General features: G+C 33.5%; 2 long non-coding RNA genes across 2 annotated transcripts; both read right to left on the reverse strand.

Annotated features, from left to right (window-relative positions):
• Positions 1-232: 232 nt before the first annotated feature.
• Positions 233-3898, reverse strand: LOC139487068 (uncharacterized). Its single transcript, XR_011655734.1, has 3 exons — positions 3734-3898; positions 2800-3045; positions 233-546 (listed from the first exon to the last, which is right to left on the reverse strand). It is a non-coding gene; the product is annotated as an uncharacterized lncRNA (long non-coding RNA).
• A 3797-nt stretch (positions 3899-7695) lies between these two features.
• LOC139487069 (uncharacterized) lies at positions 7696-9965 on the reverse strand. The gene is made up of 3 exons (XR_011655735.1): positions 9813-9965; positions 9038-9268; positions 7696-8088 (listed from the first exon to the last, which is right to left on the reverse strand). It is a non-coding gene; the product is annotated as an uncharacterized lncRNA (long non-coding RNA).
• Between the last annotated feature and the right edge of the window lie 4603 nt (positions 9966-14568).

Here is a 14568-nt window from a genome sequence, read left to right on the forward strand (position 1 = left end):
TTTCCATATAAAACATATACTCAAAATTAGACTTTATCTTCAGAAATCGCGGAGGAGACACATAAACTACTAATATTACAGATACATAGTACCAATTGTAAAATAACTCAAAGTTTCTGAATGATATACCAGAACACAATTTCTAGGAAATTCAATAGGTTTGACCCCCATCATGTCGATACACATCAGATAAACACAATGTTCCGATAGGCATAAAATAATCAAAATAACATTGGTTTTTTACTTCTTTTTTTTAATGTTGAAAAACGCTGCATATCTACTCTATGAATAGTCCAATTAGTTTCAGCTTTAATGTAAGCAACATCAATACTACAGGCGAATAACACACTGTATTACTTCTACTTATACATAATTTTCCATTGTTTATATCTCCTATTTGTATTTGGAATAGTTCAATTCCATCTCCGAACTTTTTTTCAAGTACGAATTTCTGGTCATTTAACATATTCTTTTCTGTATAACATCCTTCTTCAATGTTTTTATCCACTGCAAAACAACCTCTAGCTGTCACTGTGGCTTTGATATCTACAATTGATGGACAATAAATGATCATTACGTGGAAAATGTACATCTTATTAGGTCTTTCCACCTTTCCATGGAAAGACCTATTGATTTTGTTCTGATTATTTGTTTTTCTTCCGCCTAATATTTTTTCTTGCATGGTATTGTTGTTTCATAAGATGTCGCTTAGATATTTAGAATATGATATCGTATAGAAGAGGGACGAAAGATACCAAAGGGACAGTCAAACTCATAATCTAAAACAAACTGACAACGCCATGGCTAAAAATGAAAAAAGACAAACAAACAACAGCACACACGACACAACATAGAAAACTAAAGAATAAACAACACGAACCCCACCAAAAAACTAGGGGTGATCTCAGGTGCTCCGGAAGGGTAAGCAGATCCTACTCCACATGCGGCACCCGTCGTGTTACTTATGTGATAACAAATCCGGTAAATAGTCTAATTCGGTAGGTCATATAGTTTATACGCTTTTAAAATTGACAACCGCGTAACCAAATACTTTACGTTGTAAGAGTTATCTCCCCAGACACTGTTTTTCTTGTGACCACTACACCTCCGCAACCGTAAAAGATTACGACAAATTTATTCTATCAAATTGCTTGTTACATCTTCAGGATAAGGATTTTTATTTTGACCGATTCGGAGACTCCATATGAAAGTCATTCCCCCTTTTTGTACTTTATATAAGTGATGTGTGTTTATAACAGGTAAACCATAAGTGATATAGGCCTAGGGTCTTTGGATTTAAGGTCCTTAGTCCAAAAAAAAATGAAAATTAGGTCAAGATCAAAGGTCAAGGTCATATTCAAAAATTTGATTTTGGCTTATTTTCACTTATTTTCAAAAACCGTAAAAGATATCGAAAAATTATTTTTACAAAATTGTTAGTTGCGACTTATAAATTTTGGTTGAAAGGGTGCGTAGACAATAAATAGGAGTATTCGCCCCATCTAATATTTAGAATTATGCGTAAAGTGATGTAACTCATTAACCATACATATTAAAGACCTAGGGTCTTTTGATTTGACGTCCTTGATTTGTGACCTTGAAATTTAGGTCAAGGTCATAGTTTAAGACGTTCTATATGTTTGACCTTTGATTTGAAATTCATATTTATACATCATTAGGAACTGACATTTTAAACAGACTTTTAATATTTTGATATCAAAATAGATCTTTACTGGTGGAAGACCTTCAGTTGTTCTCTGAACAATTTAAAATTACTTTTTTTTCATAATTCTTTGCGTGCTAAAGGTTAATCCAGGAAAGCGCATAGAATGCATAAAATGCTTAACGTGGTTTTTTTTTCGTATGACCTGATGTTGCCCGGTATTCGTTTATTCAGCTTTCTGTTACTTTGCTATGATCAAAATAAGAATTCCTGATGCTGGAAGGGGACGTGGATGGCTGCATGCAACTTTTATGGTGCATTTTCATGTTTTGTACCCTGGTATTTGCCGTATTCTATATAATGTGTACTTTCTCGGAAATGGGCGTAAATGTTTTTTTGGCTGCTGGATCCAATAATGGTCACGTTTACCAAATATATTCTGGCCTTTCACTTTTACACTTTTATCAATTATTTCTGTGTGTTTTGTTCACATATTATTACCAATATAATGATATTCTATGTTTATGCCTTACAAGTGAGAGGTTTAGCTAGTTATAAAACCAGATTTAATCCATCGCTGTCTACGTTAGGAAATACTTGCACCAAGCCAATAATATGACAATTATATTCTATTTGTTTAATGTATTTGAGTTTTTGACTTGACCACTTCATCATTTAGGACCTTCCATTTTGTTTTTCCTTTCGAAATCATTATATTTATTATTCTACTTTGTCATTTGACTCATTACTTATCGTATTCAATTACAATTTCAAATTAAGGCAACAGTAGTATACCGTTGTTCGAAAGTCATAAATCGATTGAGAGAAAATAAATCAGGGTTGCAAACTTAAATTGAAATAAACGCATCAACTATAAGCATGATAAGAGGAAAACAACAGAAATACCGAAGTGCAACAAAAAGAAAAAAAACGACAATGCAACACACACAGAAACAAACAATAACATAACAACTGCCATTTTCCTGACTTGGTACAGGACATTCAAAGAAAAAAAGGTGGGTTGAACATGGTTTTGCGGCTAGTCAACCTCAAGCTTTTAAGGCAATGTTTAATATAAAAATAACAACACTAGACAAGACTCAAAGCAAAAATGAAAGAAACTGTTATTTCAATACCTAAGTCAGTTGTTAAGTGAGTCAAGTTGATAGTCCCAGTTAAAGTTCCACACTTATTCATCCTGTTGTTAGGGGGGTTATCTTCGCATGGACCAATTGTTATACTTCCTGATTTAGAACCAGACGTCGCATTTGCACATTTTGGCGTGTTTATGTCTTTCTCCAAAGTTTTTATGTATGACTGAAATGTTGGAGGAACGCTTGTTGAAACAAACGTACCATCTATGCACTGCAAGCATTCTGTAGCTGAAAGAATATAAGACAAGCCGCTTTATGAACAGTTCTAAAACATTTGTTAATGACGAAGTCTGGTCTTATGTCGTACTATTATCATATTTGGGAATGTTTCTTTGGGAAGTGTACCACTAAGTATTGTAAAGAGAGAAAAAAAAGAAAGAAAGAAATTGAAATGTCATAGATACTTTTTACATTAAAGAAAGTTTTGAAATCATAAGTACATTTTTATAGAACCGAAATTATTGAAAAGTGCGAGGTTGTTGTCATTTCCGCATAGCCACTTTTGAATATAAATTTGAATAATGTTTTTTTTTCAAATTAAAAGTTCATCAGGACTGCTATCGTATCAGTAACATTAATAAATATTTTAAGAAAGCATGTTAGTTGTATCTAGAACAACCTTCGTTTTTGTTCATGACAGGCTAATATAACAGCTGTTTTGATTGGTTCAATCCAATAGAACAATATTAATCAAATTAAAGGCATCGGTTGAGTAGAATTAACTACATGTAACTTCTTTAATATTTTAAAATTACTTTTAAAAGTCGAATGCTAACTATTAATTTGCTTTATAGTTTGAAACTTTTGACATAGATTCAGATTCCGATTAAAACGGTTGAGGAATTGGTTTATATTGATACGTTTTTTAATTTTATTCTGTGTTTTATTTACATTTCTTTTTTCACATCAGACTTACCGCCTGCCGTCTTTAAAGTCAACATCCAAAATAATATTGCACAAATAAATATAGACATCGTTTTATCCAACCTCATCTAACTTGATGTATTTCACACTCATGTTTATTTTCGAACTGTAAAACTCAATATCCGTAACTGTCTGGGAACATAAATGCCACTTTTAGTTGAATTGTTTTTTTCAAGAAGGAAGTATACAGTTTACATTTTGAAGGATATGAAGTATATCATTCTATATAGTTATTGCGTTATTATAATACTTATTTGTTGGTTGTCTTTCATTTTTGCTTTGTGCTTTGTCTATATGCCTTTTTATGTTTCTTTGTTACATATATGACGTTTCTTACCCCAGGAGTAGATTACCTTAGCCATATTTGGCACAACTTTTAGGAAATTTTGATCCTCAATGCTCTTCAACTTTGTATTTATTTGGCTTTTTAACTATTTTGATCTGAGCGTCACTGATGAGTCTTATGTAGACGAAACGCGCGTCTGGCGTATAAAACAATAGTCCTGGTACTTTTGATAACTCTGTACTTATTCATCCCATCATTGTGCTATTGTACTATGGTAAATTTTTCTATTCTTGTCTTTAAATTTTGCTAATATGCTTGGTCTGTCTGACATTTTGTGCTTCTTGGTTATATATATATATATATATATATATATATTTTTAGTGATTGTAACACAATGTTGACTGCTGTATATTTGACATTTTTATGTCTGTTTGTTTGTTCACGCATGGTTGTTAAAGCAATTGCATATGATGCAACTGTTATATAAGTGAGAGGTTTAGCGAGCTATAAAACCAGGTTCAATCCAACATTTTTCTACATAAGAAAATAGCTGTACAAAGTCAGAAATATGACAGTTGTTATACATTCGGTTGCTGTGTTTGAGATTTTGCCATCTGACATGGGATTTTTCGGTTTGAATTCAGTTCAGTTTTTTTATGATTTTACTTTTTCTTCTAATTTCTATTTGTTAAGACTGTTGGACCACTTTTTAAGACATCAGTAATTAGTTTAGGTTGCTGGATCCCAATCATTGTCAATTTCACCTATTATAGATATAAGAAAATGTGGTATGAATGTCAATGAGACAACTCTCCATACAAGTCACAATTGTAAAAGTAATCCATAATAGGTCAAAGTACGGTCTTTGACACGGAGCCATTGCTCTCTTCGAACACCATTCAATCACATCAACAATCGACAACCACTGAATATATACTGACTGACTTAAAAATTACAAACAACATTTTGTTGATATTTTGTACCAAATCATGTTTGATCCTCATACAACTACTATTCGTGTTTACCATTCTTCTTTTTGTTTAGAAAAATTCAACAATGCGTTTCTAAAGTTGGTCAGTATATGTCTATTTTGGTTGCTAACCCAATTATGTCAATTAAACGGACATATGAATAACTTGCAAGTGGTAGGTTTAGCTGGCTATAAAACTTTGTTCACCATTTTCAACGGGGGATGGCTGTGCCGGGTCGGCAGTATGGCAGTTTTTCACTTCTGTTTTTTGATATCGTTTGACTTTGTCGGTTTTTATAGATGCCCTTTTGAATTTGCCTTGGAGTTCGGTATTTTTGTTTTACTTTTTTAGCACAATAATATAAGCATTACTTGATGAATTGAAATACGTTGTTTTGTTTTATTTTGTCAGGTTTTACGCTGATTACATGGGATACTTTTGTTGACATTTTAACTGTACTTTTTTTTTTAGATTATAATCTCGAAAGAATACGAGGGCTGTTAATAGCCAACTAGGCAAATTTTGCATTGAAATAAGACTTTTTTATATTAATTTCCGTATTTTTGTCTTTCGTTTTTGCTAATATCCTTTGTATAAATGCATATTTGATTTTATTTGTTGAAATATTTTTTTGTTTTTTTAAAGTGATTAAGATGTTAACTGCTGTAACCCAAGTATGTCTGTTTGTTTTGTTCACACATTATGGTAAGTATATTGGAATTCTAATCGACTGTCAACAAATGTGAGGTTCAGCTAGCTATAAAACCAGGTTTTACCCACCATTTTATACAAAGTCAGAACAATGACAGTTGTTATCTTTTCGTTTGATGCTTTTTAGCTTTTGATTTTGCTATTTGATTCAGGATTTTCTTTTCTGAATTATCCTCAGATTTCGATATTTTTATTATTTCACTTTTTATACGACTGTTTCTGCAACTTATTCATATTCTTTTTTTGTATATATTAATTTATGGCACCATATCTGATGTTCAGGGTTATTAATATCCGCCAGGATTACGTGCGATGCAATATCCTATATTGCGGTATTAAGTCAAAATGATTCTTTTTAACCAAAAGCGTCGGGTAAAGTTTTTTGCTCGCCGAACGCACGTTTCTTAACAACGTCAATGTGCGCTATGTCTAGGATAATATCAACAGCTGCTAACAACAGACTCGTGGTCATATCACAATGCCTTAAAGGAACTTGATTTTACTAATGAAATTGTCTCCCCCGAAAATATAAAATTGCATGATACAAAACAGTACATTAAAAATTGTATTTACCCTTATGTATGCACAGGTAGATTTCTCCGATTGTCGGAGCACCCCTTAAGGGGTGCGAAAAAGATGTTTCACATATATATTTACAACAATATTAACAACCATAATTCCTACACAGGGAGTACAGGGAGTGCTAGGACACCGGAAGTCTGTTATGGTGGCTTAAGCCGAAATTCTTACAGAGAACCAACTAGAGATTAGCCAGAAATAGAACATAATTTGATTGATTCTCAGGTCAAAGACGGGGACAACTTTGACCAACCAAGGCCTCAAAATCTTTTTTTTTAACAATTCTTTCTCTATGTAAAAAGCAGCGATGTCAAAAGATCGTTTACTAAAAACTGTTAACATCTCTATCCGAGAACATTTATGTAGATTTTTTTTAGCTAAACATATCCTGACATTTCTACCCTGTAACAGTTTTCGAATGCTCTATCCCTTGAATATGTTTAAACAGATTTTTTGAAAGGTTATTGCTTATTTGTTTATTTTCAGGGAACATTTTATCCGTATACATTGTAGTTTCCAACAAAATATTCACAGATATCGTTTTCACTTAATATAGTTTTGTTCGTCTTCTGAACTTGCTATCATTTTTAATATCGGGTTTTGTTATGTGGTTTTTAAATATTTTAAGCCATGTTATAATTTTCGTTTAACATAGTTTTCATGCTAGTTATTTGATACTGGCATGAAATAAACCCATCATAGATACCAGGACTAAATTTAGTATATACGCCAGACGCGCGTTTCTATGTTAAACGAAAACCATGTTAAACGAAAATTATTACAATCCTCATAGATACCAGGATTGACATTTTGTACTTCGCCAGAGACACGTTTTGTCTACAAAAGCGTCACTGGAAAAGCGTCACCAGTGACGCTCGAATAAAAAAGTTAAAAAGACCAAACAAAGTTCGAAGTTGAAGAGCATTGGACAATACACTCCTACAATTGTTGCCAAATATAGCTAGGGTAATAAATTCCTGAGGTAGAAAAGTCGGAGTGTTTCAAACATGGAAAGTTTTTGGAACAGTTAATTTATAATTATGACCATATCAATGATAATTCATCATAACACAGAAGGACTGACTACTGGGCTGTAGATTTCCGGAATGCTTAACATCTCGTGTTTCAAAATATTACACCCGTTATGTTGCTCTCGAGAGTACCCATACGGTGGTATTTTAGTTATACTCGAGGAAAAGATGATATAATAGTGGTTACGATGGTCCCCCAAATAATGATGGCGTTCGTAACACATTCCGAAGAAAAACCTAGCCTTGAATGTTTTGAGCCCTCTAAGCAACAGCTCTGTTGTTAGCAACGTAACCGATAATATGCATGATCTATATAATTTTCTAATCAGTCAAAATTTATTGACACATACAAAAGGAAGAACACAACAAACACCAATGCGATTTAAAATGTTTTATTTTAACATCACTGAATTTAAACCCTTTTAGTGCTATTGAAGTTCTTAAAACTCACTGAAGATGAAAATCACAAAAACTAATATTGAACAATATTCAAATTTTAACATTGCTGACATATTTTTGCTTTCTTCGGTAGCTAAAATCGATTTGTTTGTAGCCTTTTCAATACGCCTAGTAGTAGATGACGGATTTGTACAAAACTGGCCATTTGTGACATTGACTACTTGAAGTTTTATACGTGCTTTTGCTTTTACAAGGAGGTTTTCTAAGTTTGCTTTCTGCTCATTTAACATAAACGGATCTGTGTTACATCCAGTCTTTGTTTTTTTGTCAACATCAAAACATCCTCGTGCTATAATCTCAGTAAGCATATCTGTAATAAAAAATAATAAATAATAATTGATCAGTTAGGTATAAGCTTAACATATATAAAATCCATTATGTATGTGAACGTGGGGCATTGTCGATGGAGGTGTCAAATATTTTATCTGTTAATGGGTATCATATCAAACATGTTTTCCACTTGTTAAAGTTCAACGAAAGGAAAACGGTTTGTTGACTGGTTTTTAATAATATATTATTTTTTTATTGGTTTGTCTTTGCTCTTTATTTTAATTTTTATTGTGAGCATCAATGATGATTTAAACAAAAAAAGGAAACGAGCAAAAATATCGAACTCCAACGAAATTTCTAAACGAACAGTCCCTATCAAATGGCAATATTAAAAACTCAAAGACATCAAACAAATGGAAAACAACTGTCTTATTCCTGGCTTGGTACAGGTACTGCTTTATGGAGAAATGGTTATTTGAAATCTCTCAATTTATGTTTGCCTACCGCGGCGCCTCTAATTAGCCATGTTATCAATTCATTTTCTGATACAACTTCTTTAATTACCTTCATTTAAACCGGTTAAAAGGAACAGCTGGCCATGGGACAGTCAATAATGAACAATGATGAATAGGTACAATTCAAGTAAAATGCACCAAAATTGAGATACAATTCAAAAGCATTAATATATGAAATACAATAACATTTTCGGAACGAAGTGAGCAAACACAATATTGTCTATGAAAACTGATGCATTCGGATAAAAGGTGAATGAAGTGTTTTTATTGTTAAAATACAATCCTTTCTTTTGTTTTTATAGTTCAACTTTCTTTTTAATTTCTGTTTGCCTCATTGGTGTCTTTTTAGTCTTTTTTAAAATATAATTTCTCGTTTGGTTGAGTTATATTGGTATGTTTCAACTTCAATGTTCATGGCCAACATGTACAAAGGAACACACGAACAACACGAACAAATACCTATTGAAAACTTACTGCGTTGAAAGGAATGTAGATCCAAGATAATGGTTCCGTTGAATTCCCCGCATCTTTGTACTCTCTGGTTACCATGTGCAGTTTTGCATGGGAGGATTGTTGAATAAGTTTGATTGGTTGCATTCGAACACGTGTTTATCATATTTATTTCTTCAACAACTGATTGGAAAACTCTGTCATCACCATAGAGATGAGCTTTTATGACATTTATGCAATTCAAGCAATCAATACCTGGAGAATAAAACCCAACACATTTGATAAGGAGAATAGATTTGATAAAATTCTTTAAAAAGTCGCATTTGTTAAAATTAGACATATACTATGAATGACGGAAGAACGATAACATGTATTTGGTATATAAAAAGATAAAGGAACGTACGTGTCGTGCAAGCGCAATATTCTAAAGAATTAAGATATGAACGCAAAATGGTGTTCGATCAAACACTCGCTGTACTGAAGACCTATTAGTGGCCTGTTCTTTGGTCAGGTTGTTGTCTGTTAGACACATCCCCCATTTCCATTCCCAATTGACCCAAAATGCAATCAGCATAACGAGTCAAGTGTATTTATTGTTTTTTATTAAACTTATTTGCGTAATTCAACATATACCAAAACAACATTTAAAACACAGTATAGAAACATGTCCTATCAGCATAATTTGGGCAATATATCAACTATGCTGCTGCTGCGTTTTAATTCTAATAACATCAGATACTATCAGCAGTTAGTTGTTATTATCAAAGCATTGTGATCTTAATATATTAAAAAAGCTTACCTTCTATCGAGTGCAAAACCTGAGGCATGCTTATCAACAACACAATTAGCACATGCATCATTTATATTGCAAACAACTTTAGCAGGAAAATTTAATTTACATTTTATATACTCAATAACAATTTCATGTGACTGATCTGGAACCATCTGGTACCGATATTAAAAAAAACAAGGAAGTACTTAGGAAGTAATGCTTTTTTCATTTCACATTTGATTTTTTTAATCAAGTATTTATTGATAGATTCAATTAGACAAATAAGGGACGAAAGATACCAGAGGAACAGTCAAATTCATAGATGGAAAATAAACTGGCAACGTCATTGCTAAAAAGGAAAAATACAAACAGACAAGTAAAAGTAAACAAAACACAACATAGAAAACTACATACTCCACTAAAAATGGGGGGGGGGTGACTTTAGGTGCACTGGAAGGGTAAGCAGATCCTAGTTCACATGTGGCACCTATCGTGTTGCTCATGTTATTATAAACCCGGTAAGTAGTCTAATTCGGTTATTCACATTCATGAAAAGGGAACGGGATTGTAGTTACAACATAAGGAACGTATCCGATATCTTCCGTGAAACGGTTATTCCATAACGGTCAACCAACCCGTGATGGCGTCCGTAAAAATTACTGAGGGATGATTTTAACTTCACCATTTGGAATTCTTGGTTGATTAGCTTCCTTGTGAGCAGCAACCCTTTATCAAGGAAATCATGATAGGAAATACAAACTCGGGAATATCGTATCAATTGGCAGATATATACTCCGTATGCAGGCAACTTTCCATCAGATTGAGTCTTATCGACATCTTTTCTTTGGGGGTCTCGTAGTATCATGCATGTGGTTGCCGCAAGTGCGGTAGGTAGAAAAAAGTTTGAGGCGGATCACACGCGTCTTGAAATTTTGTATCTGCTTTTTCTCCTCTCAGTATACTAATTTTGTATCTACATGTCTTCTTGACGTTATACAGAACTCCCGTCTATATAAATGTAGTGAATAAGAACACCCTGAAAGCCTTCAACAATGAACAGAAAGTTCAAAAGACCCCGACATGCCAAAATATGACACAATTCAAATGTGGGGGGGGGGGGGGCAAATGTGAAAACTTACGGCCTTATTAAAAACAAATAATTCGAGTAAAACAAAAACGTGTTTCCTACAAAAGTCGATAAGCCTTTGTGGCAATCGCGATCTTAGTATGATTGTCTGGTTCCTTTCCTTTTTGTATTACATTTTAACCAAACAGATTGTGAATGCATTAACTGGTAAATCATAAAAACAAATTTCTAAATTACATGGAAAAAGATAACTGATAGATTATTCCATATTTTGAGGCAAGTTTTCTCCCTTTCGTTGAGCAGAAGAATGTCCATTCAGCATCTTTAATGATTTCATTGAAAACCTCACCATTCACAGTTTTGATTTTAGGCTGATCAAATGCTTACCTGAGTTAACACCGAAATAAGTGAGTGGTGTTAACATAACCTAGAGGGTATAATTATCCACAAAAAAGAATGAATTTTAAATTCATTTAAATAATTTGAGAAAAGTGGGTCGTTCCCGACATCACAATCACCGAGGTTTTATTAATTTTAAACTTAATATAAGAATTTTATCCCCGTTTTTAGCTCACCTGACCCAAAGCGCCAAGTGAGCTTTTCTCATCACTTGGCGTCCGTCGTTCGTCGTCGTCCTGCGTCTGTCGTCGTTAAATTTTTACAAAAATCTTCTCCTCTGAAACTACTGGGCCAAATTTTACCAAACTTGGCCAAAATCATCATTGAGGTATCTAGTTTGAAAAATGTGTCCGGTGACCCGGCCAACCAACCAAGATGGCCGCCATGGCTAAAAATAGAACATAGGGGTAAAATGAAGCTTTTGGCTTATAACTCAAAAACCAAAGCATTTAGAGCAAATCTGACGAGATTAAATTGTTTATTAGGTCAAGATCTATCTGCACTGAAATTTTCAGATGAATCGGACAACCCGTTGTTGGATTGCTGCCCCTGAATTGGTAATTTTAAGGAAATTTTGCTGTTTTTGGTTATTATCTTAGAATTATTATAGATAGAGATGAACTGCACTAATGTTCAGCAAAGTAAGATTTACAAAGAAGTCAACATGACTGAAATGGTCAGTTGACCCCTTTAGGAGTTACTGCCCTTTATAGTCAATTTTTAACCATTTTTCGTAAATCTTAGTAATCTTTTACAAAAATCTACTCTGAAACTACTAGGCCAAATTAAACCAAACTATGCCACAATCATCATTGGGTATCTAGATTAAAAAAAGGTGTGGCGTGACCCGGCCAACCAACCAAGATGGCCGCCACGGCTAAAAATAGAACATAGGGGTAAAATTCAGTTTTTGGCTTATAACTCAAAAACCAAAGTATTTAAAGTAAATCGGACGAGATTAAATTGTTTATCAGGTCAAGATCTATCTGCACTGAAGTTTTCAGATGAATCGGACAACCCGTTGTTGGGTTGCTGCCCCTGAATTGGTAATTTTAAGGAAATTTTGCTATTTTTGGTTATTATCTTGAATATTATTATAGATAGAGATAAACTGTAAACAGCACTAATGTTCAGCAAAGTAAGATTTACAAAGAAGTCAACATGACCGAAATAATCAGTTGACCCCTTTAGGAGTTATTGCCCTTTTATAGTCATTTTTTAACCATTTTTCGTAAATCTTAGTAATCTTTTTCAAAAATCTTCTCTGAAACTACTGGGCCAAATTTAACCAAACGTGGCCACAATCATCATTGGGGTATTTAGTTTTAAAAATGTGTGGCGTGACTCGACCAACCAACCAAGATGGCCGCCACAACTAAAAATAAAACATGGGGGTAAAATTCAGTTTTTGGCTTATAACTCAACAACCAAAGCATTTAGAGCAAATCGGACGAGATTAAATTGTTTATCAGGTCAAGATCTATCTGTACTGAAGTTTTCAGATGAATCGGACAACCCGTTGTTGGGTTGCTGCCCCTGAATTGGTAATTTTAAGGAAACTTTGCTGTTTTTGGTTATTATCTTGACTATTATTATAGATAGAGATAAACTGTAAAAAGCAATAAATGTCGGCAAAGTAAGATCTACAAATAAGTCAGCATGACCGAAATGGTCAGTTGACCCCTTTAGGAGTTTTTGCCCTTTATAGTCAATTTTTAACCATTTTTCGTAAATCTTAGTAATCTTTTACCAAAATCTTCTCCTCTGAAACTACTGGGCCAAGTTCATTATACATAGAGATAATTGTAAACAGCGAGAATGTTCAGTAAAGTACGATGTACAAACACATCACCATCACCAAAACTTAATTTTGTCATGAATCCATCTGCGTCCTTTGTTTAATATTCACATAGACCCAGGTGAGCAACACAGGCTCTATAGAGCCTCTAGTTCATTGTTTTCAACAAGCGGTCTATTTGTACAAAGGGTCACTGATACATTATCGCGCAATGGCTTTCTGTACCTATATTGTCGTTAAGGGAGAGAGACGAGGTGCCTTTAGTTTGTATTTACTTACGTATTTGGCTTTTTGACTTTTTGTTTTCGATCGTCACTGATTAGTCTTTTGTAGAATACACGCGCCTCTGGCGAACATACTTTAAATCCTTGTAATTATTATTAGTTTGTTTAGTAGATAGTACACTAAACTTGAAAACCCTGTTTTTGTTTTGTTGATAATTTAGTCTGTCATCCACTTTTCGTGCATTAACAAAGGTACAACTTTTCCAAATCAGAGTTCAAATTATCTTCACAAGCCAAGCTTGGAAGTGGTAACACATTGTCGTTAGCCATTTAAACCAAATACACCTGTACAGTTGATGAAAACAAAGATACCGAAGCACTACCGTTTAATACGGAAATGAAATATCCATACGAAAATGAAATATCTAACGTTCTGATTTATAGAAATCTTTTAATAATTCTCTAGAACGTTTGCAGTAAATTATATATTTACATGTACAAGTTTGGGCAATATTTCAGAGAAGGTAGGTTGGCCGTATTTATGTGAGTATTTGAGCTTTTTGTTCCCTGACCACTTGGTACTTTTACAATGTTTTTTCATGCCCAACCTTTGATAGAAGAAGGGCATTATGTTTACTGGTCTGTGCGTCCGTTCGTTCGTCCGTCCTTCCCTCCGTTTGTCCCGCTTCAGGTTAAAATTTTGGGCACGGTAGTTTTGGATGAAGTTGAAGTCCAATCAACTTGAAACTCAATACACATGTGGCCTATGATATGATCTTTCAAATTTTAATGCCAAATAAGTGTTTTGACCCCAATTTCACGGTTCACTGAACATAGAAAATGATAGTGCAAATTTCAGGTTAAAGTTTTTGGTCAAGGTAGTTTTTTATGAAGTTGAAGTCAAATCAACTTGAAACTTAGTATACATGTTCCCTGTGATATGATCTTTCTAATTTAAATGCTCAATTAGAGTTTTAACACAATTTCAATGTTCAACATAGAAAATGATAGTGCGAGTGTACTATGGACACATTCTTGTTATATGAGTTATATATCGAAGCTCATGAAATATTCGTATGTATATAGTTTTGTACCTCATCTTCATGACATATTTTTATGTATGCCATTTCGTACCTCATAGAATATTTATATGCATACCATTTCGTACTTTGTGAATGAGTCATTTGAATGCCATTTCGTAATTTATGGAATATCTGTTCGTAAGCATTTTCGTACCTTATGGAATAGTAACAGTGGTTTTTATGTGTAACATTA

This window comes from Mytilus edulis, chromosome 8 (assembly GCF_963676685.1).
Source record: "Mytilus edulis chromosome 8, xbMytEdul2.2, whole genome shotgun sequence".
Lineage (NCBI taxonomy): Eukaryota > Metazoa > Mollusca > Bivalvia > Mytilida > Mytilidae > Mytilus > Mytilus edulis.